Source organism: Euprymna scolopes, chromosome 17 (assembly GCF_053919585.1).
Source record: "Euprymna scolopes isolate OS-2025 chromosome 17, ASM5391958v1, whole genome shotgun sequence".
Lineage (NCBI taxonomy): Eukaryota > Metazoa > Mollusca > Cephalopoda > Sepiida > Sepiolidae > Euprymna > Euprymna scolopes.
Genome location: NC_136498.1, coordinates 96,260,697 through 96,287,818, shown reverse-complemented (window position 1 = coordinate 96,287,818; position 27,122 = coordinate 96,260,697). Strand labels below are relative to the sequence as shown.

Sequence of the window (27,122 nt, the reverse complement as noted above, 5' to 3'; positions counted from 1 at the left end):
GGTGAATACATAAGAAAGTAATGAAGAAAATCATTTTGAAAGTGAAGAATTTTAAGATGATTTTAAAATGGCTGAAGTCATATCCGTATAGTATATTAAAGTACATAATATATCAATTTAGTTCACATTAAAAATGATAAACCAATATTTTTCTTATTTTGTGGAAGAAATATAAGACAATGGAGGCACATGAGATCTCAGATGTGTAGAAAGTATATTTGGGTGGCAAAACTATTAAGGTTGTTATCTTGGTGATACCACTGGATGAGAGTTATCAGACTAGTAGATGTAGAACAGTTGAGGTAGCGGGGTCAGTTAGCAAGGTTTTAGACTAAGGAAATCATGAGAGGAAGTGATAAAGATGGACTTGAAAGAGCGATGTAATGAAGATTAGTTTGGAAGTAAATTTCTAAAAGACATACAACACATGCTAATGAACATTAAACTGATGATGATGATGATGATGATGATGATGATGATGATGATGATGATGATGATTATGATGTAAAACATTGAATGCATGTTATGAATATTATACTTGTTTGTTCACTTGTTTAAAGTAAATACTATTTTTTGTTTAGTTTTCCTCGTGTACCAAAATGACGTTGTCAATCTTGAAAGGCCAACATAAAGCAGGTCATCTGATATGACAATGTCTTCTTAGCTCTGTCCAACAACTTTCAGTGATTGTTTCTGAGATGTTGTTTATTGTTATTACAAAGCTGAATAGGAAGCTGAAATCTTTTAGATTAAAATGGCAATTTTTTTGGTCTCATATGCATGCAATGAGAGAAAGCAATTTACTTCTGCTCATTTTAATGACACGATTGTAGCTTCCAGGTCATGCATCATCACACTTTTGATGGTAAAGGTTGCACCATTGCAAAGTTTTGGTGCATCAGGGTTATGTACCAGTATTATTGCTGCCCTGAAGCTTCAGCATCAGATTATGAGGAGCAGTCCCTATTGGTTCCAGACTATTAAGAAACTCAACTGGATAATTGCCAATTTCGTCTTGAGAACTGATAGCATCAACTGATTTATAAGATATTTACTCTTCAGGCAACAATCTCAGAAGTCTTTAATACTTTTCTTTTAGTGAAACATTTGGTGTTAAAATAGTTTGGTCAAAGAGGCATTTGACATCAATGTGTTAGTATCAGGAAAATTTCTAGCAATCAAGTCGTCCTCTGGCTAAATAGCTTTAAATCATAATTAAATTTGGTAATGGAAGTTCTTTTCCAGAGGTCCATCTCCCATGCGTAAATTGCAAGTTCCTCAGCAATAATACCATGATCCAAATGTAAAGATATACCTTAACTATAGAGCTCAGTTTCTAAATATGATGCCAGAAAGAAGCTTTTTCTTGAGTGCGCTTGGTCTTTTGGTGGGATCAAAGTGTTTTGATACTACCCTTTATGTTTTGTCCATTGGTCGGTTTAGGAAAGATCCTTTTAGACAGAAGCATTTAAAATTTTTTGTTTCAATCCAGAGTACCTCCTTTTGACGAACTGGGTTTTCTCCACATTAAAAACTGACCTAACTCTACCTATGTGGAGTGTCATGCAATTAGAAAATAATGACATTGATCAGATCAACTCCAAATTCTATGAGAAAATAATCGAAATATTTATCTGAAGTTACTCGTTCACATTCTTATTTTTATTGGCTTTAAAATTTTGTTAAATATGTTTTTGTTACTTGTTTAGGATCAGTTCAAACGTGCATACATGGAGCATGTATATGCGTTTGAACTAAAATCAAATGCATATCTGAAGAAGACAAATTTTCCGAAACATCATACGATGCAAAACTTTTATTAGATCACACTGATGCAAGTAAGAACACGATGCAATGTTAAAAGTATATAAAAAAATACATATTTGCTGTATTAATAAAAGGTGAATCTGCAAAACTTATTCCACTCTTATGTACCTTTATTTTCTTCAGTTTGTGTTTATTCGTTACACCTCTGCATTGTATTACATTCTATCAACTACATTTATATAAACACTAAACAATGCTTCAAGCAAACTACATTAACTTTTTATCAGTTCGATTATTTATCAGAGTTTTATGTTGCTTTTATCTATATAATATTCTGTTTGTTTCTTTCCTTAGTCCATATGTTATGCCTTGAAAAAGATCAAATACAATTTTTCAAGGTCAAACTGTTTATAAAAAGAAAGTATCAGAACACAAAATTGTCAGCTAAGAAATGCTGAACTGAAAAAAAGGCCAATCTGGCAATTCTAGATGAGAGTGACCTTTGATGTAGCCTCGTTTTCGAATATCATTATAATAATATATGATCATTATTGTAATGGTGTGAGAAAGGAACCCATAGTAATTTCGATGTGTAGCAAGTTCTTCACTGAAAAAAGGAACCAATGAAGCGCTACATAAAAAAGGAACATTCAAAAGAAACAGGGGAAAAAAGAACAACATTGTCTGCCAAGACGTGTTGCATCGAAGTAGTAAATTAAAAATTGTCTCTTGCTATGTGATTTTAATAGTTGTATTGAACAATATTACTTTCTGATTATTTATTAGTACTTATTAATTTATCTCATTTGGGTTAGTTCTACAATAGACACTATTTTCATAGAACTGTTAAACTCATATTTGCTGTATATTATTGCTTTTTCTCTCTCAAAAAACTAGTTTTCTGTGCTATCCAGAAAATTATCAGTTTTATCAAAACATCTTAGTTGATTGAATATATTTCTCATTCTGTGAAACTTTCACAGGCCCTGCTAGTTGTTATTATTTTTTATGTTACAGAAAAGTTTTTCATGTAGTGTAACGGAACTTAAGCTATTATCTATATAGTAATATGCTTAGGCATTTCATGTTTGGTCGTACGTTATCGCCTTTCACACACATAAAAAAAAAACATACGATCTTCGAATGAGTACACATGTTGTTGGTGTTTAATCTGATTGCAAGACAATAATTGGATATATGTTAACAATCCCACTTAATGTAAGGACAAACTTTTAAATAAATACAGAATAGACATATTTGTTTTATTTATTTAAAGAAAATTTAAATGACAATGACAATTATTTTTATGGAAAGAGATATTTTTTTTTCTTGACAGTATTGACCGTGAGACACATTATTTCCAAGGATTATTATTACTACAGCAGAACCCCGGGATACGGCATTAAAAATTAGTAACAAAATACACTACAGTATATAATACACATGTATATAATGAAATAACATTATAAATAACACCGTAAGGCGGGGCAAACATCGTAACCAGGGGTAGGAAAACCATTGTATTCCACGTAACCTGAAAGAAACATATCCTATGGTCACCGTATCCCAGAGTTATATTTTATTGTTATTATTATTATTATTATTATTATTATTATTATTATTATTATTGGCTCACAAGGAGCTTTCATACAGGTCTTTAGAGATCTTTCCCTGAAAACGGCCTGTGGTGTTCCCTGGAAGCTGAGTGACAACAAGTCTCCCCAGGTTTCCAGTACTCTCCACCTCTTTCGATAACATTTGCATCATCGCAACAGCTGCTTGCCATTGATTTCTCGTTGGTCTTTGCTGGAATTTGAGTGGCAAGGTCCCAGTTCTCTTCGCACTTATTCGGCTGAGGTTTGGTTAGTTCTTCGGTCTTTCCTTCCTCCTTGACTCTACTTGGTTATTTGGTCTTGCTCTTTTTTTGGGGGGAGGGGGGTAGTGATGTGGCAATGGGGGTAGGATTGGGTTAGAGAACTTATAGATATGCAGTTTCAGTGTTCTTGATCCATGTAGTGTTTCATGTTTTGCCTTTGCAGCAGTTTGTCTGTCCTGCACTTGTTGCTCTTGTGTGTTAGTTTCCATATTCAAGGGTTTTTCTTAATAATTTAGCTGTTTTTATGATTGTTGTTCATTGTATTTTTCCAATTTCTCCCATTCTTTTTTCAAAGTTTTTCGGGATTGTTCCTAGTGTGCCTATAATTATAGACATTATTCGTAGACATCTATGCTGATGACACTACTATCTATGGTAGCACATCTAAGACCGTAAACGACCAAGTTTTCTCTGATTCTATCTCCTCTGATCTTGAGAAAGTCGTACAATGGGGAAAGAGGTGGCTTGTTATTTTTAATGCATCTAAAACCAAGCTTATATCTTTACATCATCAACGCCCTGATCCCCATCTGGCATCAATTGAAATGAATGGCTCTCGTCTTGGGGAGGCCTCATGTTTTGACAAGCTTCAGGGCTTGACCTTTACTCCTGATCTTTAATGGAACACATGCATTGAATCCGTTGCCAAGGCCGCTGGAAAAATGGTCGGATCCTTCTATCAATCCAGTAGATATCTCACTGCTGATGCAATTCTCTATCTATATAAGAGCCAGGTACGTCCAAGGATGGAGTACTGTTGCCACATCTGGGCAGGAGCTGCTAGAAAGGACTTATCCTGCCTTGATAGAGTTCAAAATAGACTTCGTAGCCTTGTAGGGGATGTCCTTTTCCCTTCCCTGCAACCTCTTTCTCACAGAAGAGATGTTGCGAGTTTATCTCTGCTTTATCGTTATTTTCATGGCAGGTGCTCGGCTGAGCTCCAATCTATGGTCCCTCCTCACTAAACTTTCACAAGAAACACCCGTCTAGCACTAGTTTCCCCCACTCTTTATCTGTGCCTAAACCTAAGCGTAGATTCCATGAGCAAAGCTTCTTTCTTAGAACTGCACGCCTATGGAATTGTTTTTCGTTTTTCTGCTTTCCAGCTGACTACAATATGGTTGTCTTCAAGTCTAATGTAAACAAGTTTTTGATGAGCTGTTCCATATAAGTTAACAAATTTACCGAATCTCCATTACTAACGGTTACTATATTGTCCAAGTTCTACTGTACACTCTTTAACCCTTATCCTCGAGTGGCCTCTTGGCGTTGATAAGTGGTGATGCCTATGTAAAAAAAAAAAAGATATTATTTTGATTTTCCTCATCTTTCATATCCCTTTCAGCTCTTTGGCTAGCTCTGTGTATTAGCTCCATTTCTCCTTTTCTTTGATATTCATCTCATGGTCAGCTGGAACAGCAAAGTCTACGATTTGACAGGATTTTTCGTTCTTGTTAATTATTACAACATCTGGTCTTCTTGCTTGGATGGGTTTATCAGTTTGTATGTCCATGTCCCATAGGACTTTGTGATTCTTGTTTTCAAGTACTGTTGCCGGCTTATGTTTGTACCACTTGTTTGTGCGTTCGAGACGCAGTTGTTTGCATAATTCCCAGTGTACTACCCTTGCCATTTAGTCGTGTCTGTTCTTATTCTTTTTGGTCCAGTTTGCTGCATTCACTTATTATATGGTTTATCGTTTCGTCTCTTTGTCCACAGAGTCTACATTTGCTGTTTTCTTGTGTTTTGTCGATCTTTGCTTTGATGTGGTTGGTTCTTATCGAGTTGTCTTGTGCTGCAGTTATTAGGGATTCAATTTCTTGGCTTATGTGTCGTTTTCGCATCCATGTCTAAGTTTTTTCATTATTTTCATCTTTTGTCCTCCTTATGAATCTTCCGTGTAGTTGTTTCTTTTTCCACTTTTCTTTTCTTGTCTTATCCTTTGTCTTTCTGGTTTCTGCTTTATTGATTTTTTCCATGTCTCTTGCTGCTATAATTATTCTTTCAGTGTTTTGCATTAAGTATTCTTCTAGTTCTTTTTTTTTGCTGTCATTCACACAGTCTTCTATATTAACCAGTCCTCTCCCGCCATCTTTTCTTTTTATGTAGAGTAGGTCAATATCGTCCTTCGGATGTAGTGTGTTGCGCATGGTCATGAGTTTCCTGGTCTTCTGATCGACTTGTCTCAGTTCTTCTTTAGTTCACCCTATGAACGGTCCAGAGTATCTTACTAGTGATACTGCACAAATATTTAGTCCTTTTGTTAGGTTTCTGCTAGATAATTTCGTTTTGAGAAGTTTTCTTGTTCTCCTGAGGTATTCCTTTCCAATTCTCTCTTTCATTTCTGTTTTTTTGATTGTGTGCTTCCAGTACTCCTAGGTATTTATAGGCATCTTGTTCCCCTAGTGCCCTCATCTCCGTTTGCTTATTATTATTATTATTATTATTATTATTATTATTATTATTATTATTTCATTCTCTGTCCCATTTAAGGGTATTTGATAAAGAGTAGAAACAGATCTGTAATTTGACCTTACACTTTCTTCATCTCTGCAACCTCTCTCTCTTTCACAGATGTGATCTTGCTAGTCTCAGACTTTTCTATAAATGCTATTATGGCATGTGTTCTTCAGAATTTTTCCTATCTATTCCCTGTTTACTTTGTTCCAGCTCGTCTAGTAGTCTCCATCAATTTGCTGTTTTGATACCTCCTTGTAATACAGCTTCTTATTCCAGTAACTTTTTTCCAAGAGCTGTCATCTTGTGGAACTCTCTTCCTGCTGACTGTTTTCCTCCTACCTACAGCCTTGGTCTTTTGAAGACTAAGATCAATATGCATCTCCTGTCTTTCTTATAATCATTTTTCGTTCTTATTAGCTCCTTACATAAAGTGGCTTCATGCTTTGTCTGGGTGCCCCCCCCCAAAAAAAAAGAAACAGTAAATTATACAGATGAATGTAGGAAGCACTATGTAATTTTCACAAAACAATCACACTAGTTCATATAATAATCCCTATTTTTTAAAGTCAACTATTTGTATCACATAATTCCCTCCAATTTTATCATGTTATACTGGCAATATTATGAAGACGTGATATTTATTAGGTAACTTACTTTTTCTTATGCAATAAAATTTCATAGCTTTCAAAACAAATTAAATAAACTATTGTGCAATAAAATTTTAGGGACATGTTCTTGATAATAAAATCTTTTATTAAGGAAGAACTAGTAGTTTAGGACATAGTAATTATATTTATGCTTAAACATAAAAGAGTACTTATAATCCAATAAACTACCAACCAACAATGGAATTAATAAGTAAAGAAAACATTGTTTGAATACAACATTAAGTTAATTCAGTCGAGGAAAACTTGAAAACAAGAGATTGGACATGATTGTCCGGAGTGGAAGTTAGAAATCATGAGAACTTGGATAAACCATTGCAAAAACATAGATGTCTTTAATTGCAGGAAGGTTGGCCAGCCAAGAAAGATTTTGACGCAAATGATTAGACATGACCGTACAGAGTGGAATTTGAAGATCTGCTGAACCTTGAGAACCAAAAATATAAAAATGTTGGACGCCTTCACAAGGAGATAGTAACCTTACATGGGCATATACAGAGAGAGAGAGAGAGAGAGAGAGAGAGAGAGAGAGAGAGAGAGAGAGAGAGAGAGAGAGAGAGAACTTGTTTTTCATAATAAATAACAGGTAGAATTTGTGATATTGGATGATTCGTTTTTTTTTTTTTAATTTCAAATAATGAAATTAAATTTAAAAAAATAAGATAATCTATAATAAATTATACCATACATTTTATTGAAATATGCATTATTCCCAAGAAATTATAATTTTAATGATTTCCTGACAAATAGTCACAAGAAACATGGCATTTGAAAATCAATATGTCAAGGGAATTAATTGAAATCCATTAACAACCCGAGAAAAGATTATCCGTAATCTATATCAATATTGATAGCTAAATAGGTATGATTGACACTCTAAATAAAATCTCTATTATATAAAGTTAGCTAACTTTTTTTTTTTCTTTTTATTTTGACTTAGCTAGGGATAATGTATCTTACCAAATACCAGACATTTACCCGCTATCTCATGCATTCTATCCGAGAAATCTTTTTTAAAGATTCTAATCGCCCCTTTAAGTGAAATTGCTTGTATCTCTCTTGCACTTGATTCATTGGGTATATTTACCAGGTAGTTTTAGAAATTCTTTTTCATGAGTCCAGTTGCTGGAATGATGTGATCTTCCTGAGATTCCAATTTCTTTTTAAATATATATGTTTATATATGTGTATGTAAACGATTCACTACTAAACTAATTAACTTAGCATTACTGATTTTGGAATACAACTGCTAGGCATTTAGTTAAATTAAATTTATGCAAAAGATGTATAAAAGTGGATGAAAGCCCTTTGTGAAAATTTATCCTGTAAAGTGCATAGAATCGATTTTTCTTTACATGATTAAATACGATGGTATGCATTCTAATCACGATATATGTTAATTTTATTAAAGGCTTTCATAGTTTGTTCAACTATTAGTTTGTTTAGCTTTACTTTCCTACAGTATACATTTAAATGTTATAGCATTTAGACGATTATACTTTAAAATCTATGGGTGGATATTGTTGCTACCGCAACATACGACCGGAACAAATCTTTGGCAGAGACATTTTCGTAGCAATCATCGTTTCAACGCCTACGGCTATCAGAACGCGCAAAGACACAACGTCATGATTTGGCCATCCATGTACATATTAATTAAGAAACTATGTTGCGTTCCACGTGTAGTGATACAGCAAACAAACTGAGATGTTGGAGAACATCTGTATATAAGGATTCGCCCATGGAAAATCAAATCAGTTTCTCTTCAGATTTCTCTAGCCCGACACATGTCGATGAAACTCTGTGAAAAGGGAGTCGTTAAAATCACACACACACACACACACACACACACACACACACACACACACACACACACACACACACACACACACATTTCGCTTACATGGTTTAATGACTGTTTTCCTCTCAGAAAATAACCACATTCACATTCAAGCCACGTCTGACACTGTTCATAAAAATCAATAATCTTAAACTTCATGCCGTTTTCACAAAATCCTCATTTTGTTAAGTTTGCATAATGAACACTTGTTACAAAAAAACAACAACAAAAAAAAACACTAATGTTGAAACGATTTGAATTAATATTTTTCTAACATGTAAATAAATGTTGTTATTTCATACCAATGCAGCGTTGCAGCGATCTCGAGTTCTTTGTCAATGTCGTTATTTTCCGGAGATACCCATATTTTAATTTTATTTGTGTGAGGATGGGATTTGGTGAAAACCTTCTGTTAATTAGAGATCTGGTTAAATTTACCTTTAATGGTCCCGCGGATACTTTACTACTTTCAACTTCTAGAGATTCCTGCACCTACAAACTCAGTCTTAAAAATTGATAGATCCCGATTATGAATTGGTGAACGCGCCGGGTATGCGAATGTGCCGGGTATGGAGAAGGCGGAAAGGACTCCATAACTCCCATGCAAGCTTTCTCCATCTCGCGTACACATTCCACACACACTAACAAGAGTCAGGCAAACAGAAACAAATTACTGCAGCTATATACGCATTTGCAAGAACAAGGTAAACCAACACACACACACATACACAATACCACGTTTCCCAATACTCACATATGTGTATTGCTTACATATGCATATATTCACAATATGGACGTTTTGATTTGAGACTACAAACCAAATTTTCTTTACTAAGCACGTGTTTATGTTAGGAACATTTACTCACATGAAAATAATTTTTATATGCATGCATGTTCTGTAGATGTTCTTTATTTTCTTCCTTCGTTAAAACAATAACTTTTCTACACCAAATTATATTACATTTTGGCTTGGTTCTTGGTTAAACTGAAAGACCTATCGTTGCCTAAGATGGCATCTATCAAAGCCAGAGATGACTCCATAAAAGAATAAATAACTGAATTAAAAAAAAAAAAAAAATTCAATACATTATAAATGAAATTTAAATAACTAAATTCATAAGAAGAAATAAATTTAAATAAATAATAAATAAAAAGAATAAACAAATTTAAATAAAATAAAAATGAAAAGAATAAATAAATAAATTTAAATAAAATAAAATATAAATAAATAAAAAGAATAAATAAATAATTTAAATAAAATAAAGTGGATAAATAAATAAGAATAAAAAGAATAAATAAATAAATTTAAATAAAATAAAATTGATAATTTTTAAAAAGGAAAGGGTATATATATATATATATATATATATATATATATATATATATATATATATATATATATATATATATATATATATATACACACACAAAAACAACAAAAAACAATTGTTACAACGCATGCGCGCTTTTTTTTTTCTACCTTAATGTTTATTGTTTCTATCTAAATATTTGTTAAGTCGTCTGAAACGTTTTCAGGCAGAGAAAACGCATCTAAACGTAAGTAAATTAAGTGATTGTTACTATATATTGCAAGCGACATTTTTTTTTTTCAACTATTTATAAAAATTGTTACTTCTATCTAAATGAGACATCGAGCATAAAAGCAGTTATTTAACAATAACAACAAAAAAATGGACATCCGGAGCATTTCACAAGTGGATGGGAAATCCAGAGCCAATCCCGGAAATGCCCGAAACAATTTACAATGTGAAACACAAATGTAAACTGAGCATACGATCGGTTCGATAATAAAACTGACTTTTTAGCTTTAAAAAATGATGGAAAACTTCCAAATAAAAGAAGTGCGAAAAACAAAATCGTGGTCTCAGTCAAGACTCGATAATCGCTCAAGAATCGAAAATTAAACATAATACTGATAGACACACCTCCAAAAGATGTCACCAAATTTAAAAAGTTATTTTTTCCATAGCCATATCAAGTTAAATTCAGTTTTTTACAATATTTTTGTTTACTAAATTGTTAGGTAATTTGCTAAAAAAACTTTAAATTTAATAAGCAAGTAAAAAATGGAAATTTTACTTGATTAAATAGTTCAAAATAAGAAAAATAATTTTTGTTTTAATTTAATTTTTATTTATATCAGTTTGAAATATATTAAACAAATAAAACAAAACATTGCTAACGACCGTTTTGGTAGACGAAAAAAAAAATCAATGTCGGCTCGCTGCTATGAATGGAATAGGGGCATAGCGAGAAAACCGAAAGTAGAAACCAAGAGACATCTGTTACAGGAGATCAAAAGAAGAAAAAAAAAAAAAGAAAAGAACTTATCCAGGTATGCAAAAGAATAACTTAGCTTGTTTTGGTAATATTTGGGCGAATCTAAATGAGAATCAGCCTCTATATATATTAGTGCCTAATCAATAATAATTCAGTGGATTATTAATCCACTGAAAAAAAATTGCAAAAAAAATTGCAAAAAAAAAAACAAAAAAAAAAAACGGAAACCATTCCTAACATGGGGAGGTTGGAGGTGTTTATTCCGAAAGCCATTCTTAGGAAGTGGAGGGTGATTCTCGCTCAGGTCAATATTTGGTATATTAATATGTTTATTTATTCTTGAAAATCACCCAGGATTGAATTGGGAACAAAATTTGAAATAGATGCTTTAATGTGACCGAAACTTAACCAGTTGTTTTTATTATTTTTTATTTTACGAGAATGCTTTCATTGACAGGCTCAGTTTATTAAGTAGAGAAAACTGGCCATTTTCTGTCGTTTTTCAGATTGCAAAGATGTTTGAGCCATATTAGCTAAAAGTGCTGAATACAACTGGTCACATTTTTTCAGCACTAATAATGCATGGCACAGATGACGAAGCGTCCTAACCAGAAACCTGATTCTTGAACAATCAATATACTGAAGAAAACTTGCTGAAATCCAATATTAATTCGGAACCCATATTGGCTCAAATTTTGATTTACGCAACAAACCAGAAATCGCCGAAGCAGTAAGATTTGAAAGCTGCGATAAATAAATAAATAAATAAATAAAAAGGCAGACGACACCGAGTTTGGCGCTTTTTTTTATCCACTAAATGTTTTTTTTTTATTTTTTTTTTTATAGACCTATTTTATTCTGAGTAAATATACGGATTATGTCGCTAGAGAATTATACTTTTTCGTGCTTTTACAGAATTTGAACTAAATCTATCTTAAACTTAAAACTTGGGTGTTAACATTTATTTTCTCACGGAGAGCAGCCAAAATTAGCAAGAATTCACGTTTTTCACTTTTAGTTTTGTAAAATATTGTAGACCTTATAAAGGTGGTTGTGGTCTGTTTCCTCTATAAATAATGACAATTGCTAAAAAAAAATTAAATTAAAAAAATTATTTATTTTTTGGGCATTTTTCAGTGTAAACAACAAAACGAAAACGTGTTAAAAAAACAAAAACAAATATATAACAAATGTTGCCAAAGGCAAGATCGGTTAATATTTTGGATATTTTAGCGTTTTAAAGCGTTTATTAGTCGACATGTACATGCACCCCTGGCCCTCGGCTCTCTTCTATGTTACTCTTTTTTTTCTTTTTTTTTCAGCTGATTATTATCAATTGGACACATTTAACAGAATATTAAAAAAATATGCAAAGAATTCAATATTCTTGAATATTTTTTTATATTGATCTTGAGTGGATGCTCAGTTTTTAATGCAACCCTCTAGTAAATCGGTCTCGTATTCGAACCAGTCGACGCTTGAAGGCCAAACTACTTTAAAAAAAGAAAAGAAAAAAAAAAAAAAAACCCAAATTCGTGAAATGTGGGCGTAAAAAGGCCAATCTGGCAACCCTGTTGTTCACCCGTTTTTTTTTTTTCTTTTTTTAAAAGAAAAAAATTAAATGTACAAAGAATAGTAGGTAAATGTTCACTTTAACTACAACAGAACATTGCCCAATGATATTTGGTGTGTATAGGTTTTCGGGGTCGCTGACAACGAATCTCAAGCCCATCGCAAATTTACCGTTTGCATGGTATTAACCCCTGAACCCTCGCACTATTTTGTGCCAACTCACCGCCATCGTTTATGCTATTACACGATGCATGCGTTCGCGCATGGACCTGCGTAGTAAGGTGACTTGTCACATCGCGGAAGAATTTTTAAGCAGACATTTGAAATACCAATCTCGGGTCAAGATCAAAGTGTAGTATCTGTTCTTCAGATGCTGCATTTCAATTTCTTGTTCTCTGTCAGTGGAGGAGAAATCCTTCACGACTGAGACAATTTTTATTTTTGTTCCTTTTCTCGACGTTAAAAAACGACCCTGGTGTCTAACTCTGCCCCGTGGGGAGGCATTGTAAATAGGAATACCAATAAAGTTTTCAAAAACAACAAAATGTGGTTCATTTTTCTGTGTTACGTAGTTTTTGATGCTTTTTTAATTGATCTAAAAAATTAAGTTTCCACTCTTAACAAATGTCAAGTCAAATTGACAGTTACTGTGTTAACATGTTAAAGCTATCTGATGAGTCATTTGACAATGGTTTAGATTTCATATGAAAGAAAAACGTACTTAATTGGCAAATCACCTGATTACCGATACTGAGTATCGGCGATACTCTGACAAGGTTGATTACTTGCCGATTAATTAGTGCAACCCTAGAAGTTAGATGATTATGCATAAAAACGTTGCCTGAAATGACATTCAATAATACAAAATATGATCTTATTACAACGTTTATCTAATTAGAACTTATATTAGAATCTCAGTGATAAAAGTAGTGTTTCTTTGTTTTGAAATTCCGTTTTTATTTCCGTATTTGTTTAAATTTAATTAATCTCTATTAATATGAAGTCTGTATTGTCTCAAATGTGAATTCTTCATTAAATATTGTAAAGGTACTTAATTGTTAACAAGCCACCCTCCTCTTTGCATACTTAACATGACAAGGGGCTTTGTTAACTATTCCATACCTTCAGTAATATTGTTTCATTATGAAATATCTTGGATTTATGGAAATTAAATTGTCAAATCTAAGTATTAAAAAAAAGGTCCTTGACTATATGTGCAAAGTTCTGTAAATAAAAGAAACAAAGACAAAACTGATTAATGAATTTTTTGTTTGTTTATGAAACCATATTAATAAATCTATATCCATTTTTGCTTTAACTATTCATTGCCAGAATTTTTTTTCATGCAATAAATTTTGAAACCCACACGGAAGTTAGCATGCAACTGACGCACGAACATAAACAAACTCCTCATTCACTTGTTGAACGATGTATAGACCTGTACTTTGAAGATCAGTTGGGCTGACAAGCCATAAAAGTAAGAAATATTGTTTTTGCTTTTTTTTTTTTGAAAGGCGATTTGAAAGTACAATTTGGCAATAAAGGGTTAAGACTTATTTAGGCACCGCCAAAAATGGCCGAAAAATCAAGTTGTTGTTGTTGTTGTTTTTTAAAACGAAATTACATTTATTAAAATCCATTATTTCCGAGTAACTTTTTTTTTCCAGAAAGTTAAAACCCTGAATTTTATCATATAGAAAACAAAATAATGTAAAACTTTTTCTATTTGTAATTAAATTTTAAATGTTAAATTTTCCCCAAAAGTTAACAATTGACATTTTTTGTCTTGCACAAAAAACGTACATAAATATTTAAAAAAAAAGAAGGTTTTTGAAATAATTAATTTATTTGTTGTCTAACTAAGATTTAGGATGATTTTCTATGAGAATATGCAAAAATATTATAATATAAGTACCTGGATTTCAAATAATTCCACTTATTCATATAGGCAACCAGTTACTTCGCGTCAATCTAGAGTCTAGATCGACAATGTTTATGTTTGTATTTGATAAAAAGCAAACTATGGAAGACCAAACAGGTAAAAAAAAAACAACTTATTTTTCAGTGACGAAAATTTCAATGTATTATTAACGCTGAGGCTGGCCAGTACCAGATGGGTGACCATTTGTATGAGTTTGGTTTTTAATGTGTATGTGTGTGGGGGCCAGGCTCCCCAAAATGGGGGTGGGGGGCAATTTAAAGCAGAATAAAAAAAAATTATTTCAGCATGTCTGGTCCACCGTAGTCGAAAGGCGGCAAACGTTTTCAAACGGGATCGAAAAAATGATGCTATTTTTAACACAAAGGGCACAATATTTATCGAATTTTTTTTTGGTATCGATTCTTCAAAGCATGCCCTGTTTAATAATGGTCATGCATTATTCGGCTCGCTAAAAAAAATTGTTAATTTATTTATCAAAGATTTTAAAATGGCTTTTTTCGTATAAATATTAAAATTTTTTTTTTTGTTTTGCTTAACTTAAATTAATTATTTTACTTAACATATTCACCGAATTTCACACTTCAAAACTCAAAAGCGGGATAATTAAACACAATCGAATTTCTGATATTCAGACGTCAAAATAAGGTATACAAACAATTTTCTTTTTTTTTTTTTAATCTATAATTCTGTCCCTTACAACAACACAATATGTTGTGTTCAGTTTCAGATGATTATTTTAAGCATATTTGTACCCCCCTCAAAACAAGGGGTGGGGGTTTGAGCAAAAAAAAATATATAAATATCGTTTATGAAAAATAAGTACACTGTTATAAAGTTCATTCTTCTCTTAATAATCGCTGAAAATTTCGTATTGATCGGATAATTACCTGATTTTTGGTAGATTTTTAAAAAAAGTCATAAAGTACTTACCTGCCCCCCCCCCCCCCGTTTTGGCGGTGCCTAGACTTATTGCACTAAAAAATAATGTTTTAAACCAAATTGATTTTATGGTTTTAGTTCAAACTCACGAATTGAACTCTTATAAAATCTTTAGAGGTTCCTTAGTCGTTTTTTAGATTTAACATTTCGTTTTTATTAGCATGCTGGAACTTTGGATTAGATTCACTGTCTCTTAAACAATAAATAAAAGAGCAATTAAGGGAATTTTTAGCCTGTTAAAAACTGGCAAGAGTTATTGCCCATTGATTTTGAACGAGTACTTTATGCTAATTTAATGGCTGAATATGTTTAAATTTTTGCTCATAAATACTAATCCTTATTAATCCCTAACTATGAATCAAACATATAATACTTAGTTTGTTGCACCTTATCATAACAAAGGTCTATCAAAAATTTTATCCAAATTTGCCCAGTAGTTTCCAAGAAAACTTTAAGAGTAAATAGGGTATTGTGATGACTAATTCCTATAAATCCCTAACTGTGCATTGCACGGATACCATAATATTTACTTTGTTGTACCTTATCATAACAAAGGTTCATACAAAAAACATTTCAATCAAATTGGTCTCGTAGTTACTGAGAAAAAAATGGAATAGACTAAGATATACAAAACTTTGTGGCACTTTTCTAATTTGATGTTTCAGATTGTAATTTATAAAACATGCCAGAAATAGTCAAAGCAGTTTATAATTTGAAAGCTGGAGAAAAAAATGTGAAAAGGCAGACGACACTAATGCATACAAATGGAAAAGCGTTATTTTTAGTTCCATAAAGTAAAGTTGAGAAAACTTCCTCAGAAAAGACAGTTAATGATTTGGAGAAAAATATTAAACCCATTCTTAACGCAGAGGATGATAGTAGTGACTATATAGCATATATATGGGCACAAGTAAAAATCACATTCAAAGTAAAAACTATTGATATGTTTGCATATCCTGCAAAAGTAAGTACTCTCATTAAATTTATTTCACTATTTAGGAAAAATTATTTAAAATTTTGATTAAAAATAAAAATCAGTTTTTGTATTTTACTGATCTGCCATTCATCATTACTTGGTTGAATAACACACTGACATCTCCCCCTGATTTAAAGGATTTGCATTCTTATTAATATCAGAACGGCAAAATAGGATAAAACTGATTTTTATTTCTATTTAAAATTCTGTTTAATAATTTTTTCTAATTTTTAGTGTAGATACCTATTTTTTGTTAATTTATTTAGAATTGCAATTTTCACTTGTGCCTAATACTATACAAGCACTAAGGTGTTAATTAACCTTCCACTTAAATCAAGGGAAAAAATAAGAAAGTTGTACCAATTGAATGTTCAGTGATGACTTGACACTTTCAGGTTCGTTCTGTAAATTGCAATCAGAAACACTCTGTCCTGGTGCTGGTTTCCTAACCAAAAATACATCAAACATTGATGTTATTGTTTTTTGTTTTTTTCTTTCCCTTTTGCAAAAATCAATCATGTTTTGCAAAGTTAAAAAAAAAAAAAACAGCATTTTTTTCTCTATAAAACAAGCAAACACTATGGATAAATATTTGAAAATATAAAGAACTTGAAGCATAAGTTTTTGTCCAAATTACTGGATTCAGCATTAAATAACCCCAAAAGTGTTGATATGCCATAAAACAAACAAACAAAGAAACACTCGAGTCGATATGAATCCTCAGCCTAAGAAGTACCAAATTTGTGTATGGGGGGGATTTTTTTTTTTTATCAAAATAAGGAAGTGTCATGTGGAGTAACTGGTAATGTTTGATGCTGCGTCATCAAAACAATTGGAAAAATAGAATAAAATAAAAAGTACCCTAAATATTTAAGGGATAAGGGGCTTGTGAAAATATCAACCATGTTTAGGAAGTCATCACTTTTAGACATGTATTCTCCCTCACCACCACCACCTCATTGCTCTGCTCATAATGATCTCCAAATTCCACTTTCCAGAGGTTTTTTTGCCCCTAGCCGTAAACACTCTGCATATTGCTGCTGCTGTGCAACAGGGCTGGAGTGTGTCTGTTTAGTCTGAGGGTAACTTGTTTGTTGACATAGCACGCCAGGAAAAGCTTAAATTGAATAAGTGTGCCAGTTGTCTATATTTTTCTCTGGTTTAAATTTGAAAAAAAAAAAAAAAAAAAAAAAAAAATTGTAATTTCGTTTTTTTTTTCTTTTCCGGAAAGGATGCATATAATTGGTATAGTCCGTCTGCTTTCCATATTTGCTCAAACTGAACCAGCTGTGAAATGCCTTATTGTTTTCCTTCTCTTCTGTTATTATATTGTTGTTAGCCTTACTATCATCATAATTTTTCCTCATTATTATGATTCTTTTTTCAAAGGAAGCTGTCATCATTATAATTATGAAAGAGACAATCCCCCCCCCCCGGACAAAAAATTGCTTAGTGATGATTTTAGATTTGGTATCAATTATGATCATTATTTAAGTGAAGAAAGATGAAGCAGAGACTGTAAATAGTAACAATCTTGCTAGACTTTTTTTTCTACTTTAGTTTTTGTTTTTTTAACGTTACCATTGTTTAGATGAAGACAGTAGAATGTACTTGTTGCCATAGACAAACAAGAGCTAAACTTTAACTTTTTTCCTTTTTGGCTGAAAGGAAGAAACTTTTGTAAATCTGTCTATATCTCAGTAATAGCACAATTAGTTTATCGACTACATCTTAAATTTATTCAGTTTCATTATTTGATGTATCTATTTTTAACAAAACTTGTTTTTAATTATTAACAGTTATCAGATCTTGTCAACTTGAATAGTCTATACATATTTTTCATTCGTATTTGGATTATTCGGACTACTATTCTCATTTTATGTTATTTTCACAATAGTTTGGTCGATCTAAGTATTTATTTTTATTTTTGGAGGAGATCTAGTTGGGAAAATTTTAATTTTTTTTTTTTTTTTTTCAAACCAAACTTTTCTGGTAATTCTAAACAAATTCAGCAAATAATAACACTGTTAAAGATGGTCTTTTACGTCTTGTTTATTTATTACTCATTTATTCTTCTACTTATTAAACGTTCCTGCTGCTATTCTCTTTTATGATTTCTTGTTACTATCTTTTTACTTTAGGGTACTTTTAAAGTTTGTGTTCTTACATATGTGTTTTTACTTATATGGGTGTGCCTGTGTTCTATTCTTACAGTTTCTTGCCTTGAAGGGTCTCGACATGTATGCGCAAATATATAATGTGTACATACCTGCTTGCCTTGTCCAGCAGATATCATCTTGTCGTTGGGCTGCCATCTCATGGGGTGGGGAGTGGTACTTACTGCTGCAGATGCATCGATAGCACAAGATGGGTTTGAAGCTTTTATTAAAGGAAAGCCTATCATGGACCCTGGTTGCTGCGGAGAGACCCTAATCTCCTTTCTGTTCCATCTAGAGGCCAAACCAACTCTCCTATGTGGTCGCCAACCGGAAACCTACGACCACAATTCCTGTTACCCCTAATTTACGGTGCACGTCACCCCTAGTGCATCTAACTAGGTTGACAAAAGGTGACTTGAGTTTGACAGATGTCAAATCTAACCTTCTGTGACCCCACTAAACTTGTTGATGGAAATCGAAAATATACCTACATAACTTGCTATTTCTACAACTACCTAGATAGCATTTAAGCTGGGATTCCCAATACTACAACACAACAGAAGATGTTATTTACCAAAATAGTTATAGAATTTAAATGAAAAAAGCTTTTTTGTATGAGCAACAATATTTAAAAATGTATTTTATAAATTTACAAATAAAATGTAACATTTTCGGTTTCAAAATCATTCAAATTTGGATTATCTTTCTGCTAGAACTCCTCCAAAAATGAAACCAAAAAAATATTTCCAGTTAAAGTGAATTAGTGCTGCAAATTCTCTTAGTTAATTTTATAATGAATTCTCCGTTCCAACTCTCTTGGAAATACTTTTTCTGTTTTTATTTTATTAAAATGGGTAAATAATTTGAGTACTTTTAGAGATTTGAGGAATTGTGCTTTTCTGTTTCTGTCTCACTCACATCATGAAGGACTGTTTCAGAAAGTCCCCCTTTCCCTCAGATTTTTAGCTTTTGTCAATCTTATCACTGGCCAGTATTTGCCAAAATCGTTAACTAATTTTTATTTTGTGCTATCTTCTGTATCCTAATATTTATGTATAAAATTAATTTAAAATCTATATTCAATACCAAATGATTGAGTTCTGTGTTCCTTTTGGTTTACTCTAAATTCTATTGTCAGAATTGTAAAATGAATTAATATTGAAAAAAAATTTTTTTAAGTTATAAAAAATAACTTTGACTAATCTATAGTAAACAGAAATAATTAAGAAGATGGCTGATTGGGCTAATGTTTCACCAACTTGGAGTTTCGGTGTGACTGTATTTTTCAAATCCTTTTGTCACTGATGTGGACCCAAGGTTGGGACCACAGAAAGAAAACACAGATTAGGTGTAAGAAAGATATATTAACAAAAAGTTACAAAGAGAGGATAAAGGGTAAGCGGAGCTTACTATCTAATGGTGTCCATTTTGGGTAGTTGTACGCACTGCGCACTACTAGTACCTCTACTGATTCTACGGTATTATGATACTGCTCCATGAGAGGGTTATCTCACATCACAATATAGTACTTGAAGAGTCCATGATGCAGGTAAATTTCGGTTTCACAACAAAAAAATATATATATATATATATATATATATATATATGCATATATTTAAATTTAAAATAAATTACTTATCTTAAAGAAATGAGTGAGCAAGTTCTCGACCTTATAAGGTCTTTCTCAAGCTTTTATTTATTTATTTTTTTTTTTTTTTAATCATTTTTCCATTGGAGATATAAAAATTTCTCAAGTGATGTCCAATGAGGCGCTAATCGCAGATGGTCTGATGAACTGACTGTTTGTCTTGTGCCACACATGGCTTATGTGACATGGTTAATAAAATAACACAGGAAAAGACCATCGGACTGTCAGACCATTGGACAATCTGTGATCTGTGTCTCGGCAAATTTCTGTGCAGGGGAGATTATTGTATCTCCAATAGAAAAATGATAAACAAAAACAACACATGCACACATCCTTGAGGGGAACTTATATCATTGAAAAGTTGTTCATTTCTTCAAGGTAAATAAATAACTTATTTTAAAGAAAATAATATATTGTTTTTGGCTTTCTTAAATTTTTAATATCTCCAATTTCAAATGATATCTGAAAAGTGGCAATATTATTTAATGACTTTGTAGTTATATGCACATGCTATAAAGTTATCAACATATTTTGATGAAAAAGTTGGAATTATAATTCTCATAACTGCTTTTCTTTTATTGTATAAATGAAATGCATTTTATTAAAAATTTTTTTTTTGTTTTTGTTTTTCAGCTTTTCTGTGGCAAACATTGTTGATTTTTTTTTTTTTTTTTTTTTTTTTTTTTCCAGACAAGAGTTGGAAATCTATCTTTCCCAGGTGTACTCTGATCATTCCACATTTGTTTCTTCTCCATAAGGTAAAAAAAGTTTTGCTTTCCTTTCCTTTTCCTCTAATGCAAACATTTGCTAAACATTTTTAAAAAATAAATAAATAAAAGTAGAAAAATGGATAACATATCCATCAACCTCCATTATATAAAATTTGTTTTGTTTTCATTGGTCTGGAATATCACTAAGGAAAACAAAAATGAAATGTTTTCTTTTTTCTTATCTCATTTTTTTTTCTATCATTGACAAAGACACATTTTTGTAATGAAAGACCAACAGAAAAAAAGGCACTTTGTAGAAACCTCTGTCATCTGCCACTTCTAATCTATTCTCTGATCTGTTGTTAAACTACATCACAGGTGAAAGGTGAATCTTTGTTTTTTCTTTGTTTGCCATTCAATACAAAGTTAACATGTTAAAGCAACACACGTTTCATACAAGCATACCAAAATCAAACCTATTAATAGAATTAGTCTTGTAATTATTAAATAAGTTCAAACAAAAAAAAGCTTGACATCTTCCATCAAATGAACAATATAAGAAACTAGACCTACTGCCGATTAAAAATGGGCAGAAGTTATAACCTGTTGACTTAGAATGAATACTTTATGCTTGAATATGATGATTGAATATGGATTAATTTGCACTCATTTTTTTTTTTTTTTTTTTTTTTTTTTTACATTAAATACTAATCCCTATTAATCCCTGACTGTACATCAGATGAATATCATAATACTTAGTCCGTTGCACCTTTATAACAAATGTCCATACATAATTTTAGCCAAATTGGCTCAGTAGTTTAAGAAAAAGTTGAATGGACAGACGAATAGGCTAAGAGAAATATGATGTAAAAGACCTGTAAATGCTTGTAGATTCATAGAATTCAAGTAACCATAGGATCTATAGAAATCGTGAAAAGAACAAAATATTAAAAAACTACCTGGTGACTATATTCTGGGAAACCAAGTGCAAGAGAGATCCAAAATATTGTACTTAAAGGAATGGTTCAAATCTTAAAAAGATCTCAGTTGGAGTCTCTGAAATAGTATCATCCCCAGAAAAACAAAAAGATAAGAAATTAAAAAAAAAATTATCTATAGCAAGTAGCTTTGAATTTAGTTGAATGAACAAATTAAGATAAATATAATGTAGAGGACCTGTAAACGCCTGTAGATTCATAGAATTGAAGTAGCATGGGTTCTACGGAACTTATGAAAATGGTGAATATACTCGGAGAAACCAAGTGCAAGAGAGATCCAAACAATTGTACTTAAAGGAACGATTAGAATCTTAAAAAGAGCTCTCAGTTAGAGTCTCTGAAATAACAGATGAATGTCTGGCATCTGATGAGATGCCCCATCCCCAGCAAGAACAAACAAATAAGAAAATTAAAAACAAATTATTTTTAGCTCTGAATGATGCTGAATTGCTAATTTTATGTTTTAAAGAATTTAGAATTTTCTTCATAATAGACTAGTTGCTTTATCCAGACTAGAGGTGTAAACTCCTTTTCTATTGCTAATTGCGGTCCTGGATATGACCTTAAACTATATCCAGTGGTGAGGCCCTAGTTTGTGGGCTTTGGGGAGTGGTGATTCACCCTTTAATTGCCATTGCTCCCAGGTCCACTCTGACCTGGAGTGGTAGTACCTGTTAGGGTCCCAACTATGGGTGAAATAGAAACCGACTTGAAAACAACAAATATATTCTATTAAAAAATTTTTCTTCAAAATCTTTGGATTCAGCATTGAATAACCTGAAAAGGGTTGATATGCCGTAAAACAACCAAACAACATCTATTGCTAATTGCAGAGAGAAGGGTGAAATGTTATCTCTAAGTCTGGGTTTTTAGTTAAGAATAAGATCAAAGTGCAGTATCTGTTTTTGATACTACATTTCATCTGTTTTGTTCTTGGTCAGTGAAGAAATCTTTCTCAATTGAGGCCATTTTGATTTTTGTTCCAATCAAAAGGGCCTCTTTTTGGCAGCTGGATTTTCCTCACACTAAAAAATCGATCTTGTCTTAGGGAGGCAAATAAATAAGGACTCCATAACCTTGGTTGCACTTGATCTCACTTCAGTAATATTACACTATATGCACATTCATATATGCTTTATAAATTGATTAGAAAAATATTATTCCTGATTCTGATACAATTACTAATTCCAATGCTTTTTACATTTCTAAATCTTAAACTATAGTGTTAACTTTTAATTTTCCAATTACTATTAAAAAAAAACATGTTAATGTGCAGATATTTTTGTAAGTGTAAAAATACAGTTGGTGAGGGGGGGATCTATAGATTTTAGTTTTTAAATCAATAACTATTTTATTATTACTACCAGCGTTTGAAGATTTTGTTAACAAAAGCAAACAAAAAAAACAGATTTCAGTATCAAAAAATAGGCACAAATTTTTCTGATTAATTATCCCAACACTAAAATAGACCTTTTTAAATTTGGTAGTTAAAAAAGATTTCCATGAACTTGGAAATTGAACTCATATTTTTTCAAATGTTGAATTATGTATTGAGTGTGATTCAAAAACATTAGATACAGGGTGGAACGATAAAATTGTTGCACTAGAAAGGACACGATTCCATTTCCGTTTGATGAAAACCATTTACATTTTTGTTGTTGCAGACCATCTACTAGTTGTTCAGTTGTGTACAAATCCCAAGTGTGATAGGAGCCTACTATCATGTTTGATAGTGACACAATGTTCACCTGGTGAGATCGGAGATGCACCGTTGTACCACTCATGCTCTTTATCGATCTAATTATGACAACAAGACCATTGCCAGCACTCTCAAAATACAAATCTGGACAGTTCAACGTTTGAGGGCACAGCTCAACAAAGTTTCCAGCCACGGTTATGGTCTTTGGTGTGGTTAGAAGTGAGGATTACATTATGACACCTCACATCTTTGAAGTCGGCTTGAAAGTGTACCTGGATGTGCTGAAGTGTGGTGATCCCCTAGTGCAAGCAGATGGCTGCTGGCAGACTTTGGGTGTTGCAGCAGGATTCAGTGCTGACCTACAAGTCCAAGTCCTCCTCCTCACCCAACCTGAACTTGCTGGACTACTCTGTTTGGTCGTATGTCAAAAACATCACCATTATGAGTTCCCACAACACTAAAGCCAGCCTGATTGCGAGTATTCGCCGAGCTCCCGCCAGTGCTTGTGGAAAAGGCATGCTCCCAGTTCCAGATCCATATTGAGGGAGTGATTGAGCCTGAAGGCAGCTACATTGAATAGGTCAGCTCTCCTACATAATCAAGTTACCCGAATTGATTTTTCAATAAGTTTTAAAATAAAGTTATAGTGTTGCTTTCTTTAAGGTGACAAATTTATCGTTCCACCTTGTACTAATAAACTAAAAGTTAAGAATTTTATGATAGAAATGTGGTTGAATTTAGATTATTTTCATATTAGCATGTGTTTACTATACTGCTCATTTTAATTATCTATTTATTAAAACATAATTTCTATATTTATATTCTCATTTCTTTATAGACTATTAGTTCTTTTGTACTTTTATTTACTTGTATATATTTTAAAGTAAAGAATTAGATCTGTGTTTACAGTTAATCATACTGTCATAACAACTTTTTTTCACCCTAAACAAGGTGTATTGCCGCTTGAATGTAAGGGACTACTATTTGGACTGTGGAGAGTTGGGCAGTGAGATATCTGTTCACATTACATTTAAACTTCTGCAGGTTAGTACAATGAGAGTAACAGGGAGGGAATTCCAAAGTCTAGTAGTCCAAAGGAGGAAAAAACTACTAAAGTAGAATGTTTTCTGGCATCTAGGGATCTCAACAGTGAGGGGGTAGAATTTTGCTGCTTTTCGGGTTAGTTGGGGAGTATGTATATTGAATAGGCACAAGTGTTATGACTCAGAACACATTCCATTAAAGTATTTATAAAACCGGCACAGGGATGCAACATTGTGGTGATTGGATAGAGCTTGAAGCTTGGCTGATAGTGCAGGATCTACTATATTTGAGGTCCATTTTTTGGACTCTGTCTAAAAGAGATTGGTGGTAGATGCACCAACCCAAATGTGGCCATAATACTCCATGCATTAGCGAATTGTGGCTTTGTAAAAATATGAGATACTTTCTAGTGTGAGTAATTTTCTAGCACAGTAGAGGGAGCCCACTTTCTTTGCAGCAGCCTTAGCAATGTCCTCAATATATTTGTTCCAATTCAAGTTGCCTGTGAATATTAAGCCGAGGAATTTGGAGGAGCTTTCAGGTAGGGTGTTATTTGTCATGGTAATCAAAGGCCAAGTAGATTTTTTGTAGTAGCTAAAGGAAATAAGCTTAGTCTTAGTAGCATCAAACATTATCATTCATTTATGGCTGATTCCACTGAGAGCTGTGTTTTTTTACAGTTTCTGATATTACCTTGGATACTATCAGATGTGAGTAATTTTCTAACATGGTAGAACTAGCTTTTTGTTAAACAAAACCTGGATCATTTAAAAAACTTACAAATGTTACTTATAAAAAATCCATTTTACAATTTAATTAAAAGTTTAAAATGCTATAAACACATATTTTGGAAATATTTTACTCTTGCTTGGAAAATAATTAAATTATTCTTGCATAAATCGGCTTATATTTCCTTATTATTTTATTATCTGGTTGTCTTTTTTTATTTTACACATATTTACACTTTATTATAAAAATTCAACACCAATTCAATCTTGTGAAAAATCTCATTTTCTCGACTAATTGAAAGTTTTTTTTAAAGTAGGTGTTAGATAAGTGCCTTAAATCCTTTGAATTAGTATTTCAAGTCTTCTGTTCTAAAGAAATGCCTACTCTACAATCACACTTAACACAGGAAGTTATTTTCTATAAAACTGATTTTAAGGAGTCCATGAGAAATTTATCATAATTCTAGGAATAAAATGACAAAAAAAAATGACCAAAATTTTAAAATCTAATAACGAAGAAAATAATTCTTATAGAATGAAATTTGCAATGTTTATGCAAGTAATATATGATATCAACACTACACATCTAAAAAAAAAAAGGAATAGCTCCTAAAATTCAAGCTAGAATTATTCACATGGCCACATGGTGTAATGGATAAAGGTGCTAAGTGATAATCAGTTTTATGTGATGGTCTTCTGGAGGTATAAAATTCAATTCTCAGTACAAATCATACTTAGAATATAACTAGCAGAAAGACCCGACATTGCCCAGGATTGAATGATGATTAATATATTTTTGTCATCGAAATCCCTTGAAATCACCCGGGAGGAAGCTTCACTTGCCTCCATGCAGTAACTTAGTCCAAAATATGTTATTCTACATTGTACTCTAGAGAACTTACTGTTTTTTTTTTTTATAAAATTATTTTATATAAACTTCTTTCCAGTTAACAAAAAAAAACATTACGAAATTTACGTGTGGGGTTTGAAGCTACAGACCACGGCATGCAAAAAAAAAAAACAAAGCAAAAATAAACATAAATTTTCAAGTCTTATAAAATTATTTGCAGTTAATGAAAAAAAATTAAGAAATTTACATGCGGAGTTTGAACCTACAGACCACATTATGCAAACAAAAAAAACACGCTATCAACTTATCCACAGTAGAATTTTCATGGCCTATTGTTTTATCATTGTTGCTAAGCGACGACATGGAAAAAATGGATTTACTGATGAGAGATAAATTAAAATAACCGTTTTGATTATCAGTAATTATCAGGGGTATGCTGAGACAAAACTTAACTAAAATCACTCCCAGACTTATACACTAAAGTTCTGTAAATTTTAAAGAAAATCTGTTCAGCCATTTCAGAGTCTATGAGGAATGAACTCACACACGCAGACAAAGTTGCATTTATATAATTACAGAGATTATAAATAACTTATTTCTACTTGGTCATGACTGACAGAACCAGAACAAGCTACCCTTGATTGATGGGTTTCATTTGAAATTCTGCAGAGATTTCAGAGTTCTACAAGATTTATCTGAAGAAGGTCCGAGGTTACATCGATGAAAATGTACGAAGAATAACATCCAGAATGAGAACAATCATCCAAATAATCCAAATAATTATTAAATGTTGTATAAATGATTTTGGCTTACACAAAATTCTTTTTAGAGTTTTCTAAAGAATAAATGAACAGATATTTTCTTTTTGTATTTGAATCAGATTTTCCCAAATGAGTAAGCACATTGGTGTAAGTAACTTTACAGCTCTAATGATGCTTGAATATTGTA

At 32.1% G+C, this 27,122-nt stretch overlaps 1 protein-coding gene across 5 annotated transcripts in view; it reads left to right on the top strand.

The window, feature by feature from the left end:
* LOC145296850 (mutS protein homolog 5-like) overlaps positions 1-27,122 on the top strand; it is a 1,881,756-nt gene that overhangs the window by 139,334 nt on the left and 1,715,300 nt on the right. For 4 of the 5 annotated variants that reach the window (XM_080142983.1, XM_080142984.1, XM_080142985.1 and 1 more), the window contains exons 1-2: positions 10,049-10,165; positions 20,836-20,903. The gene's annotated coding sequence lies outside the window, so the exon portion shown is untranslated. Of the gene's footprint in view, positions 1-10,048; positions 10,166-20,835; positions 20,904-27,122 lie in introns of those variants that run through there. The other variant, XM_080142982.1, reaches the window with a different exon arrangement.